The sequence below is a fragment of the Marmota flaviventris genome, chromosome 2, assembly GCF_047511675.1.
Source record: "Marmota flaviventris isolate mMarFla1 chromosome 2, mMarFla1.hap1, whole genome shotgun sequence".
NCBI lineage: Eukaryota > Metazoa > Chordata > Mammalia > Rodentia > Sciuridae > Marmota > Marmota flaviventris.
Genome location: NC_092499.1, coordinates 186282514 through 186308187, shown reverse-complemented (window position 1 = coordinate 186308187; position 25674 = coordinate 186282514). Strand labels below are relative to the sequence as shown.

The following is a 25674-nucleotide window of genomic DNA, read 5'->3' as shown; positions in this document are numbered from 1 at the left end:
CTCAGCATCTTTTTTCCTGACCGGCGGGATCCTAGCCTCTCCCAGCTTCTCTCTGGGCTACCTGGGCCTCCGCGGAACACCTCTGTCGCGGGTTCCCAGCCACATCCTCTCCCATCCCCGAATAAGCCAGACCCGGGTCTTCCAGATTGCTCGCCCGCTACCTGAGAGACCTCCACCTGCGGGCTCAACTCCGGCCCCCACTGGCGCCCGCGTCCGCTACAGCGCTTGCCTCAGGTCCCCGCCCCCTGCCTGCGGTCTGCGGCGTGCAAGACCCCGCCCCGCCCCCTCCGCCCGCGGGACCCCGGCCCCGCCCCGCCCCTGTGGCCCCTCCGCTCCGTCCCGGGGGGCGGGGCCGCGCGCAGCGGCGTCTCCGAGGCTGGGGGCTCGAGGCGGGGGGCGGAGCGGCCCCAGCGTGGGCCAATCAGCGCCGCGATCACATCCATGCAAATACGAGCACAATGGAGCGAGCCCATCACTCGCCTCTGCAAGCAAGCTTGAAATGGGCTTCTGTCTGAGCGGCAGCCCAGCTGACCAATAAATTTGTGTTTTGGGCTGGCGAAGCCCAATGGCGCGGCAGAGAAGGCGGGCCCACGCTGGGTTAGGGTGTCCTTGCAGGGTGTCTGAGCTAAACTTCACCAAATAATAGCTGTTTGTATTTTGGCTGCTGCAGGAGCCATTTTAGGTAAGTTCTTCTCTTAACTTTTTATTTTCTTCTCCGGCCTCGGCGGACTGGCCTTGTCCGCGGGTCCCCGGCCCCGCCCCGCTGCCTGGGCTGGGGTGCCCCTATGAATGGAGCCGGGATGAGGGGCTGCGGCGGCGCCGAGGCCCGGTCAGGCGGGGGTCCGAGCGGGGCCGGCGGTCGGGCGGCCTTGCGGAGGGCAGGCTGCGGCCCGAGGCCTGAGGCGAAGGGCCGGCCTCCGCCGCGCCCGGCTCCCGCTAGCGCTCGTGCCGCGCTCGGGCCGGGCGGCCGTCCTTGGGAGTGCGCCGCTGTGGGCCATGCGCAGGGGCGGGGGTCCGGCAGACCCCGGCCGCGGGCCTCGGGGCGGGGCGATCGGAGGTCCCCCGGGGCGGACACCGTGGGACCCCCGGAGCCTGGGAGGGGCGGGGGTGACCGCTGTTCCCGCCGTCACCCCAGCAGAGAAGTTGCTCTATTTGCGTCCTGCGTCTGTTTGCAGGGGTGGAGGAGGGTGGGCTGGTGCCAGGCTGCTGCTCCGGGAGGGGGCGGGGGCCCCGGCGCGTCCTCGGATCTTGCACCCTTCCCGCCCCCTTCTTACGCACTAGCGCGCACTCGTCCTGAATATTGGAGACCAGGAGGGGTCCAGCAACCCCGCTGCCAAGTTTTGTGCACTGTTAGATTGCATGTTTGAGCTTGAAAATAAAAAGAAAAAAATGTTCCCTTCAGGGTATTTATTTTCTTGGCTCTTGAGAAGTAACGGAGTCCGTTGTTTCCAAATTTCTAGGGACATGCCTGTCAGATGTGCAGAGGGTTGGCAGCTTCTTGGTTTTTAAAAAGATGTTATTAGGAAATCCCCGCACTAGTGAGATAATTGAAATTTGAGTTTGTTTGCAGCTTCAGTTTTATTTGATCCAATTAAAAATGCATAAGCAGTCACTTTATATTTGTGTACATAGAGTATTCCTAGTTTTAGTTATGACTAATATGACTGTGGTTTCACTACTGTGGGATCTAATAAGGCAGTATAATTCAATTTTGAGCTTGTAGGCCGTGTTCTCCAAATTAGGGTTTATGGACCATTAGTAATCTGGCCAAGGTTTCTAGTGACTCCATGGCATCTCTGAGCATCTATCTCTGGGGCTGTGTGTGCTTTATTCTCCACCCCTTGAAAACTGTTCATTTCTGGTGTAACAGATCCATGAATAGAGAAAAATATATTTTAAATATTTGCAATTTTCAGGGTGTCCGGAATATCTTGCCATAGATTTGATTATTGTTTACCAAATGGTATATAAGAATACCATCCCTCTAGGCCCTGAAATTTCGACAGATTTCATGGGACCTGCATATAACATTTGGAAAAGTCTGAACAGAGACCACTCTGCTGTGTTCCCAAGGCTAATTGTGAGCATTTTGACTTCCTGGGAGTCTGTCCCATCATTGGGTATGGCCCTGTAGTTTTACTGGAAGCCAGATTGGAAGATCGGATTGGCAACCTCAGAGAGAGGGTTTTGTGAAACTTGTGGCTTTCTGGCAGGAGAAAGAAAGCTTGAGATTTGTGTATGATAAAATGATTAGACATGAATTGTCAAGTAACATGGTTTGTGCCAACCAAAGCAGGTGGTTTCATGTAAGCAATGCAACACTTTAACCTAAGGCCTGGGAAAATGTGTGGTGAGATTACTAATTTTGGAGTCCTGTCTGCCCAGGGCAGATTTCATAGATGGATTATGATTCATTTTATATTTAAACTTTTTTCTTGATTAATGGATCTTGAAAACTAACCTGTACACATCTCGCTCCCATCCCCTTTTTATTAGCCTTGGAATCTCCCACATAGTAAAATAACTGTGATGCTGTTCTTAGTGTAGTCTGTCCATGGGCAGAGTAGATCTCTTGTGAAATTAGTGTTGTGTCTAAGTGTGGTGTTACAGTTTCCCTGGAGTCATAGTTTTTATTCTGTAGTTACTTCTTTGCTTTTCACATTTAGCCCTTCCGTTATAGCATACAATATCTTTCAATATGATCACTTTTACCACAACTTTTAAATATTCCTATCTTTACGATTATTTTTGTAATTTATTATTAATATAGTTGGAGGTTCTCTGCTTGTCAGTGTATTACTTTAGGCAAAACCACACTAAAGTTGAAGGACCAGTTAGAAGTGAAGTGGGAAAATCAGAACTAATCCTGCTACAATTTCTGGAAGATCCTTTGGCAGTTAGTTTTGTATTTATTGATGTTCCTTTTATATGATTTCAAATACTAAAGAAAATCTGAAGCAAAATTTTCTCTTTAGGAACCACATCTTATTTGTAATATTGCCAATCTAGTATTGCAGAAAGCTTATCAGAAATAATAAGCCCTGGAGTTACTATGTCTTGGAGATCTCTTTAGTTTGTAGAAGTTTCAAAGAAATTTTTGGTTTTCTTGGAAGTTCAGACTAGTCTCAAGCAAGGTTTGTGGTTAGTCTTCCTGTGTTAAAACTGTGAGGTTCTGCAATCCAGGCTTCACTCTTTCTGTGAGTACATATGTTTTTCAGCTTTCATGGGAAGACTTTGAGTCACCCATAGAACGTTTTTGAATAGGTTTTAGGATTTGAAGTCTCTATATGCAAAAATATCTTTGCTACGGGACAATGACAATATCCAAATAAACTGAGCAGACTGCTGTTACTCCCTCCTTTCCCCAAGTATCACAAATCTTAAAACAGATATTTGGTCTCTTATATCACTTATTAAAGTTTTAGTTTAATTCAAGTGAAAAACTGCAGAGAATTTTATGGGACTGCCTACATTCACCTGTCCCAGGTTATTATATTGAAAACTCTTTGAAATACATAATGGCTAGGGCTTAGATATCTATTACCTAGAGAACATTTTTGTTTGCAATGGAATGTGACATACTTGTGAGAGGAGCAAAAAGAACTAGCATTGATTGAATACCTGGTGTGTATCCAGCACTCAGCCATATACTGGGGCTACAGAGATGAAAAAGTTTCCCTCCTTTGATAGCCACTTCATGAAGCTGGACTGCAGCTGGGAAAAATGAATTAACTTATTCAAGCCCATAAAAGCTAATAAATGATAAGAGCCAGAGTTTGAAATCATCATCTGGTTCCAAAGCACATTTTATTTTCACCAGCAACTCACTCTCCAAAGATTTCTTTAAAAGTTTGAGTGTGCTATCATGTTTTAGTAGTGTGGTGTTAGCTAAACCAACACACATTTCCTGTACACATCTTCATTTTTAGTTTTCCTTTTCAGGAATTTGTCACCAAAGAGGGGCATTGAAATACAGTGAGGGCACCCTTTCCCCTTTTTCTCAATATAGTGCACTTAGGAGTTTAGGCATAGCTGGGTGCATTATAAACCATGAAGTGCAGAGAGAGAGAATGCAGTCACTTTTTCCTTGCCAAAATGTTCTTTTCTTTCGTTCCCGTTGTGGAGGCGTTGATACCCTCATGAGAAATTGTTACTTCCATAAAAGTCCTGAAGGTAGTAAAATGAAGTTATTTTAAAATATCCATCCCTGTTCCCATTTCTGAACGAAATCATTTGCATGAAATTAAGAGAAAAATGTTTATTTTTGCCTGAAGTACCTGTATTTGTTGAGTTTTATAGTCTATTATAGTGATTCTATACATCCTTTTACTTTTATTTTTTAGGTGGTTTGCCATCATTGTTCTATTCTGGTACTTTGAGAATCTGTGATGCTGTGTATGACATCACTTGAATAGCTCCTATTTTCAGAACCAGGGTTTTATGTTTTAATTAATGAACTTTTTTTTCTTTATAGTCATAAGAAAGGATAGTAAAACTTTTAGTAAGAAAAAAAAAACCCTGATTTTTAACAGGTTCTTATGGTGCTTTTATTTGCTAATTATTTCAGAAGAAGTTAACATAGTAAGACAGTACTTGAAAATTTCAGAAAAACTAGAAATAGAACTTTAAGGTAACCTGAGGATGTAAATGCAAACACACATAGAAAGTGATTTAGAATTTTCTAAATAAGTGAAAGGAAATTTTTATTTTTCTGTCTCTTAAGATTCTTGAAGAGGTGTTCATTGATCTAATTTTATGGATCCATAGTATGATTTTTAATCAAATTGTTAAAACTTAAGTCTGTTTTGAATTTTCTTCTATACTATGTGACCAGAGTATTATGTTCTGGGATTTTTTTTTTTTTTTTTTAATTCCACAATTGCTTTTATACAGAAGGCCAGGATTCAGGTTAAAAGAAGGTCTAACTACTGTGGTAACATATAACTGTTAGTTTCTACCTAGATAGGTTGAGGCTTTTTATTCTAGGGCTCATAGACCCCTAGGGAGTCATTAGTTGGGCTAGAATGCCACAAAATAGTATGCAAAATTAGATTTGAGTATGTTTTTATAGGAAGAGAAGTCATTGCTTTTTGTGATTCTCAAACCATTCTCCTACTCTATTCTTTTCCACCCATTTGTGGGTGATGGTGAGATGGGGTGGGAATTAAGGATTATTGGTTTAGGCCATTCCAAAAACAGTTGTTTTGCAGGAGCAAAATCTTCTGTCTGGAGGGTAACTTCTTTGGGCCTTTTTGCCCTTTGGCACATCCTGCGGTCTCAGCCTCTATCAGTTGGCTTGGGCTCTGTGAATTATTTCTGCATCCCGCTGGGCAGTATCCAGATATTCCCTGGGATTATCCCCAGAATTCTTCCCTCCCTATGGTTTAATGGAAGCTGTTGCATATCCTTGCCACCTCATAGAGTTAAAGGTTGGAATAAGAAATATGGGACAATTGCAAGACAGTTTTACAGAGTCCTGTGCCTCTTGGTTTCAGCCATCTGCCTCAGCCAATAGGTCAGAAGGGGTGGTTGTGGCAAAAGCTTGTGACATTTTCTTGCTTTGAATACTACTTTGTATTCATTCTATTATTGCTTCATTCAATACATTAGGAGAGAAAGGATCTTCTTTCTTATATTGAAGTGGAATAATTAAAAAGAATTCCTCTATTTTATATTTCCCAGACTTTTTATGAGATGTCTTGTAACTTCTATTATTAAGAGAAGTTCCTCTTAAAATAATGTCTGTGAACATTATTTCACAGAGAACATGCATATATATATAAAGTTCCATTAAATCAGGCATTACTATAGAAAAAGTATGTCATACTAAAGTTCTCAGGGCCTTATTTTATGACTTATTGAAATAAAAACAAATTGATAAATTTCTAGTAGCTCTAGGAGGTTGACTAAACTTCAAATTATCCTGGTGATTTTTTTATACAAGTCCATTTGTTGGACCAGTCCAGAAGTTGAGTAGAAGAGTCAGTTTATTTTGATATGTAGACTAGGGAAAATACCTTAGCTTTAGGCAGTTTGGTACAGGGCACTGACACTGGTTTGTCTTTCCTTAAGTGTACAGGAGTAAAGAAATGTACCAGGGCTGTTTACTTTGGGTTCAAGAAAAATCATCTCTGTTCTCAGAAATCCTTTGAAAGCTTATGTTTGGCCAGCTAGGTTCAGATCATAGGTTTTATTTATTGAAATAAATTTTACATAACACAGAGACTATTATTTTTTGTTGTATATTTTGGCTTAACCATTCTTGCAGCGTTAGCAGTCTAAATTCAATTAGGGTTCACATGAAAAAGTTAAGCTGTCATTGCTGATTGTGGGACAGAATCAGATCACATTATAAATGATGACACCATCAGATTGCTTCTTTAAGCAAACCGGGTATAGTATTTCTTTATGGGTCTTAGGTGTGCGCTGCTTAATGGAATTAACAGTTTTGCCTTGGATTTTTAAAATATGTTGAGGAAGTGATAGAGGACATAAAAGAGATTGTTACTGAGAAGCTTCAGAAAGATGATTGTAAAAATGTAAAATAAAACTTTCTAGATCTGGCTATTCCAAATATTTCATAGATTTATGCAGGTCTGTACAGGCCTTATAAAGAAGCATGTAGATGCTTTTATAGCCATTTGCTAGAAAAATGATTTGGCTATTAAACTAATAATAAAAAATTAGTTTATATTGTCTTTTATTTTTTCTTATTAATTCATTTTTCTGCTATTTTAGAAATGATGGATTGAGAAAGAACAAAAACAAAAGCTAGTCCTTTACCTAGAGCAGCATTTAAAGTGATGGGCATAAATATCCTCAATACGTTGAAATTTGTAATGTAAGACCTACTGAAATTGACTACCTGAGTTGGAGAACCAGGAATCTATATTTTAACAAGCTGTTAAAATGTGTTTTTTTTATAAACAAGCTGTTAAAGTTTGAGTTAAAGTAGTTGAAGTTTGAGAGACATTGTTCTAGACCAGAACTGTCGAGAACTCCCTGCTATGATGGAAATGTCCTGCACCTGCAAAGTAGCTACTAGCCACATGGAGCTTTTGAGCCCTTAAAATGTGGTGAGTATAATTAAAGAAAAGAATTTTAATTGTATTTGATATTAGTTTAAAATCAAATGGCCACATATGGCTGGTGGCACTAGTATTGGACAGCAGTTCTAGACCCTTTAGTTTGAACTTCCTTTGGAGCAATGGTACATGATTTTTTTTTTTTTCTTCAGCTGTGAGGGAAAATATAATATGGAACAAGAATGCCTTTTAACCTAAAATGAAAGTAAGCAGGTCATATAATTAAACTTGACACTGTTTACCCATTTGTATTTACCTATTTATTTTTATCTGGATGTTGATTTAAATGTTCAGAAAATAGTAGGATTAGAAAATAAGTTTCACTGTGTCTCAAAGCCTAACGAAACAGTAAGGTAACCAGTGCATGGCTAACATGTGTGGTGTCTTTCAGTGTGGCTTCTGAGACTTTCTTGTAAATGCAGTGCTATAGTTCTCCAGTTTTCATTAGAAATAATGCCGACTATGAGGGCTCTCATTACTTAAGTAGTGAGATTTTTACTTTAAAGTATTTCAGGTCAATTTTACTATAAAGTATTTCTGTCAGTAGTCTTACAGGATGGTTTAATAGTGTATAAAGGGAATTTGTTTTTTGTTTTTATTTTTATTTTTTTTTTTTTGCTCCCTTGAAAGACTGATTTTTTTCCTGTCTCTTTCCTATATAATTAAGAATTAATTTGATAAAAGTTGGGATTTCTTTTGCTTATTCAGAGTTACATATAGTTCTTTTCCCTTCTCCAGCTGCTTAAATGTCAACTTTTAAACTCCAAAAAACCAAGGATAGCATTGATTCTAGTATATTCATCAATATCCATTGCAGAATTGGAAATTATTTTGTCATTGACGAGTAGATGGAATTTTGGCTATAGAAGTTAAGTGAAGGTCCACATGTAGAATCATACCTTTTTAAAATGCTGTTCAGTCATAATAAAATGAGTCGAACCAAATAACAGTTTTATTAAACATATTTGCTGGGTTTGAGGTTTTCAAGAAGGAAATTATTGGTCATTTAGGCAGTGACTCTTAAAGAAAGAGAGAAAATGGTGTTAAGTGTAGTTTACAGGCTTAGAATGTTAGAGGTTCTTTAAAGATTATGGCTGGAGTTGCCAACTAAGCAAAATTTATGATGCTGCAGTATTTGTTTTGGTTATAGCATGAGTTAATGCAGTATTGTTTTTCATTGGTATTTATTATAAATCAACTCTGTTTTCCCATTCTCAGGATTCAGTGAGTGAAGATGTGGTAGGTTGTCTGGGCAAGGGCTTCTGTTTAACTGAAAATGGCATGAATATCCCTGATTGGGGGCTTGACATTTTGTAACCTCTGCTTTGGGCTCCAAAGGGTTTCAAGTTCTAGATCTTTGGGCATGTGATTTGAATCCTTGATATGAGGTCTTTAAAGAATTAGAAAACCCATCTATTGAGGTCTGATAGTTTGACAGATCCCAAACTTAAAGTTTGGAGGTTCCTTGCTTGGAGTATGTTCTCATCACTGCTGCTGGTTGCTGGAATGTTGGAGATCTTAGTAAAAGACAATGATTTCATAAGCCATACACAAATACCAGTTTCCTTATTTGCCCATAATAGTAATTTTCTGTCCATTCTTCTCTGTTTGCAGTGTTTCATATTAGCTGGCCTCTTCTCTGGGTATTATTGATTGTGTTGCATGTTCACTCTTTATTTATTTTTGAGACAGGGTCTTGCCAAGTTGCTCAGGTTGGCCTTGATCTCATGATCTTCCTGCCTCAGCCTCTCAAGTAGCTGGGATATGTATACCATGGCTCCCTGCTGCATGTTTACTCTTTCTTTTTTTCCTCCTCAGTACTGGGGATTAAGTCCAAGGGTACTTAGTCATTGAGCTACATTCCCAACCCTTTATAATATTTTTATTTTATTTAGAGACAGGGTCTTGCTAAGTTGCTTATGGCCTTGCTAAGTTGCTGAGGTTGGTTTTAAACTCGTGATCCTCCTGCCTTAGTCTCCTAAGCCATTGAGATTAAAGGCATTTGCCATGGTGCCCAGCTGCATGTTTACTCTTAAACTAAATTTTGTTGCTGCTGTTATTGGTGTGGTTGAGGCAGTTATTCTAGTTTAAGATTTAAGAGTTACCAGATCTTACAAATGTTGACATTATAATTAGATTCTCCTAAAATAAAGCTTCCTTCTGTTTTTTTGAATGCAGAAGAGTAGAGTAGGAAGTTACTTCTGAGGATCTAGTCCTGTCTCATCATTTGATGGATGATGGAAGTTGGCCTTGTCATGTAAATATTTTGTGAAGCCACAGAGCTAATCTATGGCTAATTTATGATTAAATCAATTCTCATTTTATTGTATAGGATTTCTTCCCTAACTTCCAAGGGTTAGGGAGTCTTGAAAAGTCACATAGAAGAATTTCCCTTAAGATTTTACGGGGGAAAATGTGTTCTGAGATTAGGAGTACATCTTTGAAAGTCTGTATAATTTTAAAATGTTCTTTAAAACAGTGAAGATATTATCAACAAAATTTTACTTGTCTTAAATGAATAAGAATTAGTGGCTTTGTTTTAGTTAAACTTTTTTACTGTCTGTTTACTAGAAAACAGTTTGGTTAAATCCTTGTTATACTGTTTTGGTAATTCTCACTTACTATTTTTTGCTTACTAGAAACTTCGTCCTGCCCCTTATATCATGATGAGATACTGTACATTCACTTTGCTTTATTACAAATAATGTGCATGATAAGATTTTTTTCTCATCTACTTATTCAGCTTATTTACTTTTATGACTTGGGGTTATTAGAATAGGTTCCAGACCCCTCAGGAATCATGGTAATAATAATAGCTATCCATTACTGAGTGCTTACTTTGTGCCAGATGTGGAGTTTGGTTCTTGCCTGGTGTGGTGGTTGTTAGGATTTTTTTACCAGTATTCTGATTTTTTTTCTTCTGGACACATGGTGGAATTGTACTTCCATTACTTTGAAGTTCGACATGGCTGTGTGAATTGCTTTGGATATAAAATTTGAGTGGAAGCAATGTGTGTCACTTCTAGGCAGGTACTTTTTCTTTTGAAATAAATATGCAGTGGTTTCATAGCAAATAGATGTTTGTTTTAAAGCCACTAAGTGGGTTTTTTTTTCCTCTCAATACTTTTATTCTATTTATTTATTTTTATATGGTGCTCCTGAGCACCAACCCAGTGCCTCGCACATGCTAGGCCAGTGCTTTACCACTGGGCCACAACCCCAGCTCGGGTCCTGTATTCTTTTTTTTTTTTTTTTTTTTTTTGGTGTAGATGGACACAACACAAATCATTTATTTTTATGTGGTGCTGAGGATTGAACCCGGGTCCTGCCCGTGCTAGGGGAGCGCTCTACCGCTGAGCCACAATTCCAGCCCAGGGGTCCTGTATTCTTAAGCCACCTCAGTGTGCTGCCTTTCCTTGGGTGCTACTATCTTACTTCCCACTGTTACATATAAAATATGGGTCCTGCCCATGGCACCTCTGTGTGAAAGCTTACATTTACTCCTGTGTTCTGTCCCTCCTTACAAATGCTTCTAAAAGTTTCAGGGGTGCGTCTTACCGAATTTGTCTTTCTTAGTGTCATTCTGTAAAAACTTCCATTTCTTTTTTTGCAATCAGTTATCTACTTCTGCTGCCTTCTAAAATTCCACCTTTTATGACATAAGGATAGTTCCTTGCTTTAATTAAATATCCTTCACATCTCTAATAATTTGTAAGTAAATTTCTCAGAAGACCATGATTAGCTTTATTAATAGGATGGTGGCCTGACAGTGAATAAGCAGTCATTATAGCATAGTGGAGAAAGGCATAGATTCTGTAGACAAACTACCTGGGTTTGAATCTCAGCTCTGCCACTTACTGACTGTGTGATCCTCCTTGTGCTTCAGTTTCCTCATCTAAAATGGGAATAACGTGTCATGGTTGTTTTGAGCAAATGAGTTAATTTATGTCAAGTCTTGGAACAATGCCTGGTGTTGTAAGCATGATAAGAATTAGATATTATAATTTTTAAAAATAGGGAATCGCCGGGCACTGTGGCGCATGCATGTAATTCCAGTAATTTGGGAGGCTGAAGCAGGAGGATCACAAGTTCAAAGCCAGCTCCAGCAACTTAGCAAGGACCTAAGCAACTTAGTGAGACCCTGTCTCAAAATAAAAAACAAAAAGGGCTGGGGATATAGCTCAGTATTAAAGCACCCCAGGTTAAATCTCCAGTATGGAAAAAAATGTGTATATATATGTGCCCTTGTTGCACACAATCAAATCAGCTTCTCTGGAGGAGGGACTTGTTACTTCCTAGGGAATTCCATTTTGTACCCAAGTTTGAGAATCACTAGTTTAGAGGGTCTTGCCAATAGAGTAATGAATTAGGAAACTATTGTGATGGCGTGGCTAAGAGCCAGGACAAGGAAAGACAGAACCAGCCATTATTTTTTTTTTCTTTAATTTTCTGTATGGTTGATTTCTCCAACAAAATTGGGGTCCCTGCAGATGCAACATTCATTCTTTGTACTTTGAATTCCTGATAGAGATTTGTACATAGAAGGTCTTCAATAAATACTTGCCTTCAGTAAAGTCAGTTTTCCTTTTCTCAGGTACTTATATTTGAGTACTTAAAACATTTCTATTTTGTTTACTTTTCTCTCTCTCTCTCTCTTTTTTAAATCATTAAATAAAACCTCCCTTGGGGATGAGAGTGGATGGAAATGAAACTTTTTGGTCAATTTTAATCAGAACTCTGAGATTAAAGTTAAAGTGCATGAATTTAAAAAGTAAGTCTTCTATGGGTTTGGTTTATCCATACTGTATATATTAGCACAAATAAGTAAGTTTCCTTTAACTCTTGGCCTCTGTGTCAAACCCTTTAGTACTAGTACAACCTTTTAAAATAAAAAATCCAGGTAGAATAAAGAATCCAGGTAAAGTATCCAACAACATGTGAAAGGAGTACCTTAAGAATAAAACTAAATATTTTTTTAAAATTGTTTTTAGATGTTAATGGATTTTTATCTTATTCATTTATTTATATGTGTTGCTGAGAATCGAACCTAGTGCCTCGCACATGCTAGACAAGTGCTCTACCACTGAGCAATAGCCCTAGCCCAGTATTTTTGATTTATAGTAACAACTTAAGAAAATAACTTTATGGCATAGAACCTGACTTGGTTTTTACACTTAAAATAATTTCTCTTTACCAAATAAATTTAGGTGTGAATGGGAATCGTATTTTTAAAATATCATGAAGCATTTAAAAAATTATTATTTTTAGTTGTCAATGGATCTTTATTTTACTTATTTATATGTGGTGCTGAGAATCAAACCCAGTTTGCCTCAAACATACATGCTAGGCAAGTGCTGTACCACTGAGCTACAACCCCAGCCTCATGAGGCATCTTTGAACCAGCTTTTCATTCTGGGACACACAGAAATTAAAAAAAAATTATACTTGAAAGCATATATATCTCCCCATTTCATATCTTTTTGGGGGGCAGCGGGTACCAGGGATTGAACTCAGGGACACTAGACCACTGAGCCAATCCTCATCCCTGTTTTGTATTTTATTTATAGACAAGGTCTCACTGAGTTATTTGCGCCTCACTTTTGCTGAGGCTGGATTTGAACTCATGATCCTCCTGCCTCAGCCTTCTGAGCCACTGGCATTACAGGTGTGCAACACTGCGCCCAGCCCCATTTTGTATGTTGAAAAGTATCATACATACAGAATAGTACTCTAACCACCCATCTCCTCTTCACCTTAATTCAGTAGTTATTAACATTTTGTCAAATTTGCTTTGTAACTTTCTCAACTCCTTTTTTTTTTTTTGCTGAATAACATTTGAGACACTTCATTTCTAAAGACTTTTACATATTTACCCTAAAAGTCATTCTCCTACATAAATATATCACTCATAATGTTTAAATTTTTCTCATACAGATGTTATTTATAACCCCTTTTCTGTTCATCCTTTAGAATCCAGTCAAGTAGTTTGCATAGAATCAAGTTATCTACCATGTGTCCTTACCTTTCAGTATTCATTACTTTGATCTGTTAGTCACAGGATTTCAGAAATTGAGATGAAAACACTGTGATAATGATGTAGCTCAGCTTCCTGGTCCTCATTCTCTGCTTACCCACTTCCGTGCACTCCATTACAGCCCTGGAATCAGCCTTAGAAGACTCATGCAAAGTTCTCAAATAGAACATCCAATGCACACCTATTTTTTCATGCCTCCCTGAGGCTAAGAGAGGTTTTGTCCTGACAGTTATTTTCCATCCTGGGATTAAAACTATTAGATCACTCTTGTTCTTTAGTTAAGACAATGTTATAGTATTAATGAAACTTTGGGAGCAGATTTTCAGAGCTCTGAATTCATCTGTAACATTAGGAGTTAGGAGTTTTCTGTTATTTTTTGAGGACCACTGATTATTATATAGTTTGGGATTTTATTTTTTTTTCCACTATTCAAGACCTCTCTGTCTACCCCTAAAGTCATGTCTTTTTGGTCCTCTGCCCTTAGTTTTAAACTTCTTCTAGAGCTGACTTCTTTCTTGTTTTCAATCTTGATGACTGTACTATCTGTATTTCCATCCCCACCATCTCCTGTGACTTACATCTTTATTTCCAGCCACATAGTAGGCAGCTTCACTCACCTGTCCCATGTGCAAAACTGAATTCAACAGGTAGAGTTCATATTGCTCAGTTGGTAGAGTGCTTGCCTCATATGCACAAGGTCCTAGGTTCAAACCCCAGTACCACAAAACAAAAACAAACAAAAAACAAAAAAACGAACTCAACATCTTTTCCCGTGAACCTGAGCATGGGATTTAACCTGGGAACAGGAACATTAGGATTATGTCCTTTACAGTAGTCCCTGCTGTCCCTGACATCCCCCTAAACATGCATGCACACGTGCATGCATTCGTGAGCCCATGCATGGTGTGTGTGTGTGTGTGTGTGTGTGTGCGCGCGTGCGCACACACACACACACGTGCACACATGCACCCGCGCAACACAAAAAGGAAATAAGTGAATGCGATGCTGTTTCCATCTAGATGCAGAATCTACAAAGTTGGCTTCATGAAATAAATTCTTTTAACCCAGTCTTTCTCTTCACTGTTGCTTCGTTGAAGATTTTTTTTTTAACATTAGTGCTCTCCTATCCATGAAAATATAATTTACACTGTGTATAGTATATCTGATATCTGTTCATGTGCTGTATATACATCTGCTTAATACATAGACAAGATATTTTCTTTCTTTTAGTTGTAGTTGGACACATAACTTTATTTATTCATTTTTATGTGGTGCTGAGGATCGAACTCAGGGCCCTGAATGTGCTAGGTGAGCGCTCTATCACTGAGCCACAACCCCAGCCCCTAAACAAGATATTTTCACTTCCCTCCCAAAACAGCTGTTTCCCTTGGGTGGGGCCATACTGCCCCAGTGAGAAGGCTTGTTTTAACCTCAGCTAGAGACCTTTGAAGGTCTGGAAATGGAGCAGACCGGAGAGTCTGCTCTGCCTCCTCCCACAAAAAAAGCTTGTAACCATGCATACAGTCATAAAAGCATGATGTTGTTCCCATTACACATACATATGTATATGTACAGCTGGTTCAAAGATTTCAAAGCTGGGTATTTACTCTTACTATTTGTGGTAATTGTATTTTCTATTCTGTAGTCTTTAAAAATAGTTTTATTGAAATACAAAACTCATCTGTTGTTATTTACATTTTTTAAATTTGAAGAGAAATGCTAGTTGTGACCCACCAACTTGGAGAAGCATGACAGCTTGTGGGAAGAGCAGTGTGGAGGTATAGCTGTCCAGAGGCAGTTTACCAGAGAGAGTGGAAAGCAGGATCCTAACTTGAGCGCAGTGCTCATTATAGTCATGGGCTATGTTTCAATAAATGCCCTTAAACTTTAGTGGACTGGTAGTTTTACTCCCTGGTATTGAATGAAGACTGGGGAGCTAGTGGCAGGGCAATACTGTAGGGAGCTTTTTTTTTTTTTTTAATTAATTTATTTATTTTTATGTGGTGCTGAGGATCGAACCCAGTGCCTCACCTGTGCCTCACCTGTGCGAGGCAAGCGTTCTACCACTGATCCACAGCTACAGCCCTGTAGGGAGCTTTTTAAGCCCATGGGCAAAACTGCTTTGGGCAACTGAAGGGCTTGCCTCACGGGAAGGTGAGATGAGTACCTATATTTTGTGACTTGTAGTGCAAACAACCCTCCTTCTCCCTGAAAGAAAGCAAGAAAGATAAAGAAAGGGGATGGATAGAGGGAAGGATTTATTTAACATTAGATAGCAAAGCCTGAAATTCTTGAAGTTTTCATTATTTAACTGGATTACCTGTAAGAATATTAAGAGAGTGACTGTAGGAACTTGAGTATTTGATCAGTTTGCTGTCATTAATCTGTTGACAGGGAGAGCACTAAGGAAATGAAACAGGAAACTACTAAGTTTTCATTAGGAGAATGGAAGGAGGAGGGGAGCTTTGCTGGGTTGGTGTGTCCATGGCCTAAGGGAAGCCCTGCATGGAGGAGGAATCAGCTGTGCAAACAGAGCAGCCAGTGGGGGAGAGCCCTTTGGAGTAGATTTGGCCCAATACCAGGAAGGGCAGGCGTATGATAGGACCAACTAAAACCAACACATCCTTGTTCCATCCCAGAGCTGCAATAATTAGAACAAACATTTATGGAGTGCTTATTATGGTATGCCAGGCACTAAGTATTTTGTATTTAGTGTCTCCTTGAATCCTTTAACATGTGAGGTTGTAGGTACCTATTATTACCCGTATATTATGGGTGAGGGAACTAAGACACAGGGAGGTAAAATAATTTGTTCCTGTTCACATGATTACTTGCTTCTTAAATTTTATTTATTTATTTATTTATTTTTGATACCAGGGATTGAACTCAGGAGTATGCAACCATGGAACCACATTCCCAGTCCTTTTTGTTTTTTATTTTGAGACAGGGTCTTGCTAAGATGCTTAGGGCCTTGCTAAGTTACCCAAGCTGGTCTTGCAGTCATCCCAGCCTCCCAAGTTACTAGGATCAAAGGCAAGTGCCATTGTGCACAACCAATTACTTGTTCTTACAGGTTTATAAGTGCAGGTCATTGGAGACCCTCCTTTGTGGATTTAGCTTGACACAACTACAGCTATGTTGACTCATAATCACTATGATTGCCACTTAATTAACCCTGTCTGGTTTTTCCTGCATAGTTTCCCAGAAAGCCATAAATAGATAAAACCATTAGAGTCATATGTGGGGCTTTACAGTCAGACCCTGACTACAGGGATACCCCTGACTCTTTGATATTGTCTTTTTTTTTTTTTTTTTTTTTTTTTTTTTTTGAGAGAGAGAGAGAGAGAATTTTTTAATATTTATTTTTTAGTTTTCGGCGGACACAACATCTTTGTTTGTATGTGGTGCTGAGGATCGAACCCGGGCCGCACGCATGCCAGGCGAGCGCGCTACCGCTTGAGCCACATCCCCAGCCCCTGATATTGTCTTAAAATAAACCAGGTTTATTCCAGCCAGAATCAAGTTTTTGTCCTAACCCATATACACCCCTCTTTCTAACTCAAATTGCAATCCAACTGTTCTTTTATTTTTTTTTTTAGTTGTAAATGGACACAATACCTTTATTTTATTTATTTTTATGCAGTGCTGAGAATCAAACCCAGTGCCTCACATATGCTAGGCAAGCAGTCTAACACTGGTCTACACCCCCAGCCCAACCCAACTGTTCTTGCTACCCACCTCTAGGACCATGCTTCTGTCAGTAAGTCCCTCCCCCAGTAAGTTGTACTTTGTGCAATCCTAGATCTATCTGCTTTTTTTTCCCTCTGATCTCACAGCTCCTTGGGGCTGGTCCTTGCGCACTAGGACTTTGTTTTTCAGGAACACCTGCAATGAAGTAAGTGAACCCACTGCTTCTGGAACCATGTCTGCTGCATCATATCTCTTTGGAATTGTAGCTTACATGGTAGATCCCATAATCTTCACTTAAGTCATTCCGTCTCCAGTTTACTACCCTGAAGTTCGTTCTGAGAGACTGGTGACCACAACACTAAAAATAATATTGTCCTAGAGAATATTTATAGTTTTTTTTCACTCCTTCTTCTTGAGTACAGACTGTGCCTTATCTGGGAAATACCACTTATTTTGGGAATCTGGAGTTGGGCCTTTGAATGGGAAGGCACGTCCAGTGTTAGTCATGTTGCAAGTCAGTTCAGCAGACACTTGCATACTTCATAAGAGCCTTGCCATGCACTTAAGGCTAGGGTGACAAATGTGATCACCAGGAAATAGACAAGACTATTATTTAAATTGCAGTGAAACAAAGTAAGTAGAACAGTGAAAGGAACATAGAGGCAGGTAGAGAATTTAGGAAGAACTTCCTAGAAGAGTTATCAAGAGTTAACTTCCTAGAAGTTCTTTTAAGAATAACTTCCTAGAAGAGTTAATTGGGTTTTGAAGGATCAATAGAAGTTTGCCAGACAGGTAAACAGTCACAGAAAATTTAAATGAAAATTATCAGAAAGAGGCTTTCTTCTGATATTATTGCCAGTGTGTCAGGTAGTAGGGAAGAGCTTCCAGTTGTAAAATTCCATATCCCCCCTCCCATCTTGAAATGCCATTGGGATCATATGCCTTAACAATAGGGCTGAGTATCTGGGGATTAAGTTTCCCACCAGGCCAGTTGTAGGAGAGGGAAGTGCTACCTGTATAGAACCTGTAGGCATAGTGCAACTCTGGGCTGAAGCAAGTTTCTTGCGAGAGGGAATGTTGTATTTCTTGTAGTCTAGCTCCCACCAAGTCTTTGATTGTAATTGCTTGGCTAGATTTTGCTTCTCTTTCTGGAAAATGGTTAGGCATTCAGTCACAGATGTTCATTGAGTACTGACTCTGGGTTGGGAGTAGAATAGGTGAGGACCATAGATAGAATGTACGTTTTTGAAGTATATCACATGCATTCCAGTTAAGTGTACTAATCTAAAGTATGCTGCTCTATGAACTCTTACATGTGTACATGCCTGTGTAACCACCACCCTCAGATCAACATAGAAAAACTTTCTAGCACCCCATAAGGTTCTCTTGTATTCCTTTTAAGACATCAACCCTACCCCATTTGCCTTAGTGCTGTTCTGACTTCCGTCACCAAAGCTTAGCTTTGCCTGTTAGTGAATTTTAAATGGAATAATACAAAAGGTACCCCCTACCCCGTATTTTTTGTGGATATATTATAGTTTTACATAATGGTGGGATTTGTTATTACTACAGTCTATGAGATTTCAAGTTGATGGGGAGCACTGATTAGTTAGTTATAATTCTAGGAAGAGAATGGCAACAAATCTTGGTGATTGCTCTAGAAAACGAAAAAGGTCCAACAGTACATTATATTGATATTGGAAGACTTGATTAGATTAGTATAAAACCTGATTTATGCCACACTGGTAGGAGTTGGTATGGATTTACTGGTGGCATTCATTTATTCAGTGTATATTTATAAGTACCACATACTGGGAGCTCTGCAAGGGCATATGCAAGTCAAATGTGAGTACAGATCGTGGTATCAGAACCTTACAGTCTAATGAAGGAGACAGATCCTTTCACAAATAATTACAGCAGTGAGGAGAGTTAGTTACATTTTAGGGGTTGAAAATGGTTTTCAGAAGACTTCATGGAGGAGGGAAAGTTTCTTCTGATTGTTGAAGTATTATTAGGAGTTTTCCAGATAGTCGGAGGATAATAGCTCATGCATAGGTGTGGAGATATGAGGCTGCATGGTATCTTCAGAGACCTAATATAGTAATACTTTGATTTTAAATTGGTTAGAAATATCAGTTTGGGAAGAAATTTTGAGGAAAACATGATTTAAGAATTTGACCTTCATTTCACTGGAGCCTTGGGATAGATCACTCTAGCATATAGTCCTGAAAATAGTGGAGGTGGAAGAGAAAGGCAACAAATCTTGGTGATTGCTCTAGCAAAGAAAAAAGGGTCTAAGAGTGCATTACTATTGGTATTGTGAAAGATTTAATTAGATTAAACTATAGAGATGCTTATTAAAAATGTATTTTTTAATATTTATTTTCTAGTTTTAGGTGGACACAATATTTTATTTTTATGTGATGCTGAGAATTGAACCCAGTGCCTCATGCATGCTAGGTGAGCACACTACCACTTGAGCCACATCCTCAGTCCCTAAAAATGTATTTTTTTCTCAATAAATGAGATGAGATTACTTGAGATATACCCTGAAGCCATCAAAAATTCTTTAGGACTGAATTTACATGTAGCATCTCTCCTTGGTCATGGGATTTTATAGTGCAGTGTGTTCGCCATTGAATTAGTTTGCTAGTGCGGCCATAACGAAATACCACAGATAGATGGGGTGGCTAAACAACAGAACTCTATTTCTCCCAGTTCTGGTGGCTAGAAGTCCAAGATCAAGATGCCTGTCAGCAAGGTTGGTTTCTTCTGTTATCTCTCAGCTTATAGATAAGTTGCCTCTTGCCATGTGAACATGATCTTTTCTGTTTTTCTGTGTCCCATCTCCTCTTCTTATAACATTGGATTAGGACTGGCCCTAATAACCTCATTTTAACCTTATTACCTCTTTAAAGATCCTGTGTCCAAATACAGTCCACATTCCAAGATTAGGGTGTCGATCTAGGAATTTGGGGGAAGATACCTGAATTTCAGAACCTGCAGCCCCATAACACCTATGTTTCAGAGCATGCTTAACAAGTTGGTGGTTGTCTCCCCAGAACCATAGAGACTAAAAGAGCAGCAAGACAAGTAAGTAGCAGTGTTATGGGTCAAAGTCTGTGCAACCCTTGTGGGTGCTGTGCATGCTCTTAAAGTGCCATCTCTGAGTTCATGGTGGCCCAGGGCTATGTGTATATAAACCCTTGAACTTTGGAAAAAGCATCTTAACACTCTTGTGTTTCTTCATGAACTAATAAAAATAAAATTAGAGAAGAAGAAGAAAAGAACCTAAAGTATAAAGACCAGGTGAGCATCACAAGGAAGTTAATTCCATCTTTCACAACTCTTTTTTTCTTTTTAAAATTTTCTCTTTTTAGTTAGACATGACAGAATGTATTTTATCATGTTATGCATTCATGGTGCACAGCTTCCTATTCTTGTGATTGTGCATGGTGTGGAGTTACACTGGTCATGTATTCATATATGAACACAGGAAAGTTATGTTTGATTCATTCTACTGTCTTTCCTATTCCCATTCCCATCCCCGCTCCCTTTTCCCATTCCCCCTATCCAATCTGGTGAATCTCCACCCACCTACACGCACCTATTGTGAGGCATCTGCGTATCAGAAAGAACATTGAGCCTTTGGTTTTTTGGATTTGTCTTATTTCACTTAGCATGACAGTCTTCAGTTCCATCCATTTACCTGCAAATGTCATATTTTCATTCTTCTTTATAGCTGAGTAATATTCCATTGTGTATGTATACCACATTTTTTTTTTTTTTATCCAGTCATCTGTTGAAGAGCACCTTGGTTGGTTCTATACCTTAGCTATTGTGAATTCAGCTGCTATAAACATTGGTGTGGCTATGTCACTATAGTATGCTGATTTTAAATCTTTTGGGTATAGAGCCAGGAGTGGGATAACTGGCCCAAACTGGTTCCATTACAAGTTTTCTGAAGAATCTCCATACTGCTTTTGTATAGTGATTGCACCAATTTGCAGCCCCATCAACAGTGTATGAGTGTACCTTTTCCCCCACATCCTGGCCAGCATTTATTATTACTTCTGTTCTTGGTAATTGCCATTCTGACTGGAGTAAGATGGAATCTCAGTTTTTTAATTTGCATTTCTCTTATTGCTAGAGATGTTGAACATTTTTTCATATATTTATTGACCATTTGTATTTCTTCTGTGAAGTGCCTGTTCAGTTCCTTTGCTGTTTATTGATTGGGTTATTTCTTTTTTGATGTTAAGTTTTTTGAGTTCTTTATATATCCTGGAGATTAGTGTTCTATCTGAAGTGCAGGTGTTAAAGATTTTCTCCCATTCTGTAGACTCTCTCTTCACATTCTTGATTGTTTCCTTTGCTGTTAAGAAGCTTTTTAGTTTGATGCCATCCCATTTATTGATTCTTGATTTTACTTCTTATGCTTTAGGAGTCTTGTTGAGGAATTGGTTCCTAAGCTGATATGATGGAGATTTGGGCCTACTTTTTCTTCTAGTAGGAGCAAGGTACCTTCTCTGATCTAATGCCTAGGTCCTTGGTTCACTTTGAGTTGAGTATTGTGCAGGGTGAGAGATGGGGGTCTAATTTTCATTTTATTACATGGATTTTCAGTTTTCTCAGCACAGTTTGTTGAGAGGCTATCTTTTCTCCACTATATGTTATGATGCCTTTGTCTAGTATGAGATAACTGTATTTATTGGGTTTGTCTCTGTGTCTTCTATTCTGTACCATTGGTCTTTATGTCTGTTTTGCTGCTAATACCATGCTATTTTTGTTACTGTAGTTCTGTAGTATAATTTGAGGTCTGGTATTGTGATGCCTCCTGCTTCATTTTTCATGCTGAGGATTGTTTTGGCTATTCTGAGCCTCTTATTTTTCTTAATATTTATTTTTCAGTTTTAAGTGGACACAACATCTTTATTTTTTTGTGGTGCTGAGGATAGAATTCAGTGCTACTAATTGCATTGAATCTGCTTAGTGCTTGTGGTAGTATGGTCATTTTGACAATATTAATTCTGCCTATCCAAGAACATGGAGATCTTTTCATTTTCTAAGGTCATCTTTAATTTCTTTCTGTAGTGTTCTGTAGTTTTCACTGTCTCTACCTCCACTGTCTTTTACCTCTTTTGTTAGGTTGATTCCCAAATATTTATTTTCTTTGAGGTTATTGTGAATGGGATAATTTTCCTAATTTCTCTTTCAGTTGATTCATCATTGGTATATAAGAATGCAGTTGATTTATGGGTGTTAATTTTATATCCTGCTGCTTTGCTGAATTCACTTATGAGTTCAAGAAGATTTCTGGTGGAGTTTTTGGGTCTTCGAATATAGAATCATGTTGTCAGCAAATACGGATAGTTTGAGTTCTTCTTTCCCTATTTGTATCCCTTTAATTTCTTTCTATTGCTCTGGCTAGAATTTCCAGGAGTATGTTGAAAAAAAGGGTGAAAGAAGGCATCCCTGACTTGTTCCAGTTTTTAGAGGGAATGCTTTCAATTTTTCTCCATTTAGAATGATGTTAGTCTTGGGTTTAGCATATATAGCTTTTACAATGTTGAGGTATGTTCCTGTTATCCCTAGTTTTTCTAGTGTTTTGAACATGAATGGATGCTGGATTTTTTTCAAATGCTTTTTCTGTGTCTATTGAGATAATCATGTGATTCCTGTCTTTGAGTCTATTGATATGATTAATTATGTTTATTGATTTCTCTGTATGTTGAACCAGTCTTTCATCCCTGGGATGAATCCCACTTGACCATGGTGCACTATCTTTTTAATATTTTTTTTGTATGTGATTTGCCAGTATTTTATTAGGAATTTTTACATTTGTGTTCATCAGGGATATTGGTTTAAAATTTTCTTTCCTTGATGTGTCTTTGTCTGTTTTGGGTATCAAGGTGGTCTAGCTTCATAGAATGAGTTTGGAAGGGTTCCCTCCTTTCCTGTTTCATGGGTTAATTTTAGGAGGATTGATATTAGCTCCTCTTTAAAGGTCTGGTAGAACTCAGGTGAGAACCCATTTGATCCTGGGCTTTTCTTGGTTGGTAGGCTTTTGATAGCATCTTCTATTTCATTGCTTGATTTGATCTGTTTAAATTTTCTTTGTCCTCCTGATTCAATTTGGGTAGGTCATAATGTCTCTAGAAATTTGTCAATGTCTTTAAGATTTTCTTTTTTGTTAGAGTATAGATTTTCAAAATAGCTTCTGATTATCATCTGTACTTCAGCAGTGTCCATTGTGGTATTTCCTTTATCATTGTGAATTTTAGTAATTTGAGTATTCTCTATTTGTTAGCTTGGCTAAGGGTTTATCAATTTTCTTTACTTTTTCAGAAAACCAACTTTTTGTTTTGTCGATTTTGTGGGTTGTTTCTTTTGTTTCAATTTCATCCTGTTTTAGCTCTGATTTTAATTATTTCCTGTCTTCTCCTTTTGGTGTTGATTTGTTCTTTTTCTAGGGCTTTGTTATTTTGTTTTTTATTTATTGATTTTCTATTTAAGGAAATATTTTGATATGTCATATTGCTATTCTGGTTTGTTTCTTAAGTATTTTTTATTTCATCCCTGATTTCTTCTGTTATCCATTTGTCATTCAATAAAATATTATCTAATCTCTAGATGTTAGAGTAGCTTCTATTTTTTATTTTATCATTGATTTCTAATGTCATTCCAATATGTTCTGATAAGATGCAAGATATTATCTCTCTCTCTCTCTCTCTTTTTTTTTTTTTTTTGGTATTTGCTTTGTGGCCTAAGATGCCATCTGTTTTAGAGAAGGATCCATATGCTGCTGAGAAGAAAGTATATTCAGTTCTTGGTGGATAAAATAGTCTATACATGTCTGTTAAGTCTAAACTATTAATTTTATTTTTTAGTTCTATACTTTTTTTATTTTTTGTTTGGAGGATCTATCCAGTGGTGAGAGAGGTGTGTTAAAGTCACTCACTATTATTGTATTGTGATCTATTTGCTTCTTGAAATTGAGAAAGGTTTTTTTGATATATGTAGATACTCCATTGTGTGGGGCATAAATATTTACTACTATTAGCTCTTGTTGATTCCCTTAACCAGTATGAAATGTCTTTCGTTTTCCTTTCTGATTAACTTTGGTTTAAAGTCTACTTTATCTGATATGAAGATAGAAACCCCTGATTATTTCCGAGATCCATGTGAATGATATGTTTTTTTCCCATCTTTGTACCTTCAGTCTGTGGATGTCTTTGCCTATGAGGTGAGTCTCTTGGATACAGCATATTGTTGGCCCCTTTTTTTAGTCTAGTCTGTCTTTAAAAAAATTTTTTTAAAGTTGTTATAATTAGTTTTACATGACAGTAGATTTCATTTTGATGTATTATATACAAATGGAGCACAACTCCTCATTTCTCTTGCTGTACATGGTACAGTCACACCAGTAATGTAATCATACATGTATATAGGGTACTAATATTTGTCTCATTCCACTGTCCTTCCCACCCCCACACTCCCTCTACTCCCCTCACTCCCCTCTGTCCAATCCAAAGCTCCTTAATTCTTCCCCACTATCCCCCCTCCAGTATGTATCAGCATCTACTTATCAGAGAAAGCATTTGGCCTTTGGTCTTTTGGATTTGGCTTAGTTTGCGTAGCATGATATTCTCCACCTCCATCCATTTACCTGCAAATGCCATAATTTCATTTTTCTTTTAGACTGAGAAATATTCCATTGTGTAGATACATCACATTTCTTCTTTATTCATCTGTTGAATGGTATCTACGTTGGTTCCATAGTTTAGCTATTGTGAATTGAGTTGGTTCACTACAGCATGCTGATTTTAAGTCCTTTGGGTAAAAACTGAGGAGTGGGACAGCTGGGTCAAATGGTTGTTCATTCCAAGTTTTCTGAGGATTCTCCATATTGCTTTGCATAGTGGTTGCACCAGTTTGCAGTCCCACCAGCAATGTATGAGTGTACCTTTTTCCCCAAATCCTCACCAATACTTATTATTGCTTGTATTCTTGATAATTGGCATTCGACTGGAGTGAGATGAAATCTTAGAGTAGTTTTGATTTTCATTTCTCTTATTGCTAGAGATGATGAATATTTTTTCATGTTTGCAGTATGTTTTTTGATGAATTTAGGCCATTTACATTCATTGTTATTATTGAGATATGATATTTATTCCCTATCATTTTGATTTTTTTGTCTGGTTTTTAATTGAATTAGTCTCTTCATTGATTCACTGTTCTTTTGGTGTAGTTCCTCCCTTTTTGGTCTTCACTTTTCTTTTTAATTTCTTCTTCATGAAATATCTTTTGGGGTATACCAAGTATTGAACTCAGGGGTACTCAACCACTGAGCCCACATCCTCAGCCCTATTTTGTATTTTATTTAGAGACAGGGTCTCACCAAGTTGCATAGCCCCTTTTTGCTGAGGCTTGCTTTGAACTCACAATCCTTCTATCTCAGCCTCCTAAAATGCAGGGATTACAGGTGTGCACCACTGTGCCTGGCTTCTTCATGAATTATTCATGAATTATTTTATTGAGTATGTTTTGTAATGGAGGCTTTCTAGTTGTGAATTCTTTTAACTTTTGTTTATCATGGTAGGTTTTTATTTCACCATCAATTCTGAAGCTTAATTTGGCTGACATCTATTTTCTTCCAGCGTTTGATGTATATTATTCCAAGACCTTCTAGCCTTGATGGTCTGGGTTAAGAGATCAGCTGAGATCCAGATTGGTTTTCCTCTAAATGTTACCTTTTTTTTTTTTCCCTGGTAATTTTTAAAATTCTATCCTTATTCTGAATGTTAGGCATTTTCATAGTTCTGTGCCTTGGTGTGGGTTTGTTGTAATTTTGTATATTTGGGG

The 25674-nt window shown here is 38.3% G+C and overlaps 1 protein-coding gene across 5 annotated transcripts in view; it reads left to right on the top strand.

The window, feature by feature from the left end:
• Positions 1 to 585: 585 nt before the first annotated feature.
• The window catches only part of Chd6 (chromodomain helicase DNA binding protein 6), a 211559-nt gene continuing 186470 nt past the window's right edge, over positions 586 to 25674 (top strand). For 2 of the 5 annotated variants that reach the window (XM_071608931.1, XM_071608932.1), the window contains exon 1: positions 586 to 682. The gene's annotated coding sequence lies outside the window, so the exon portion shown is untranslated. The remainder of the gene's footprint in view (positions 683 to 25674) is intronic. The other 3 variants (XM_071608934.1, XM_027945243.3, XM_071608933.1) reach the window with 2 other exon arrangements.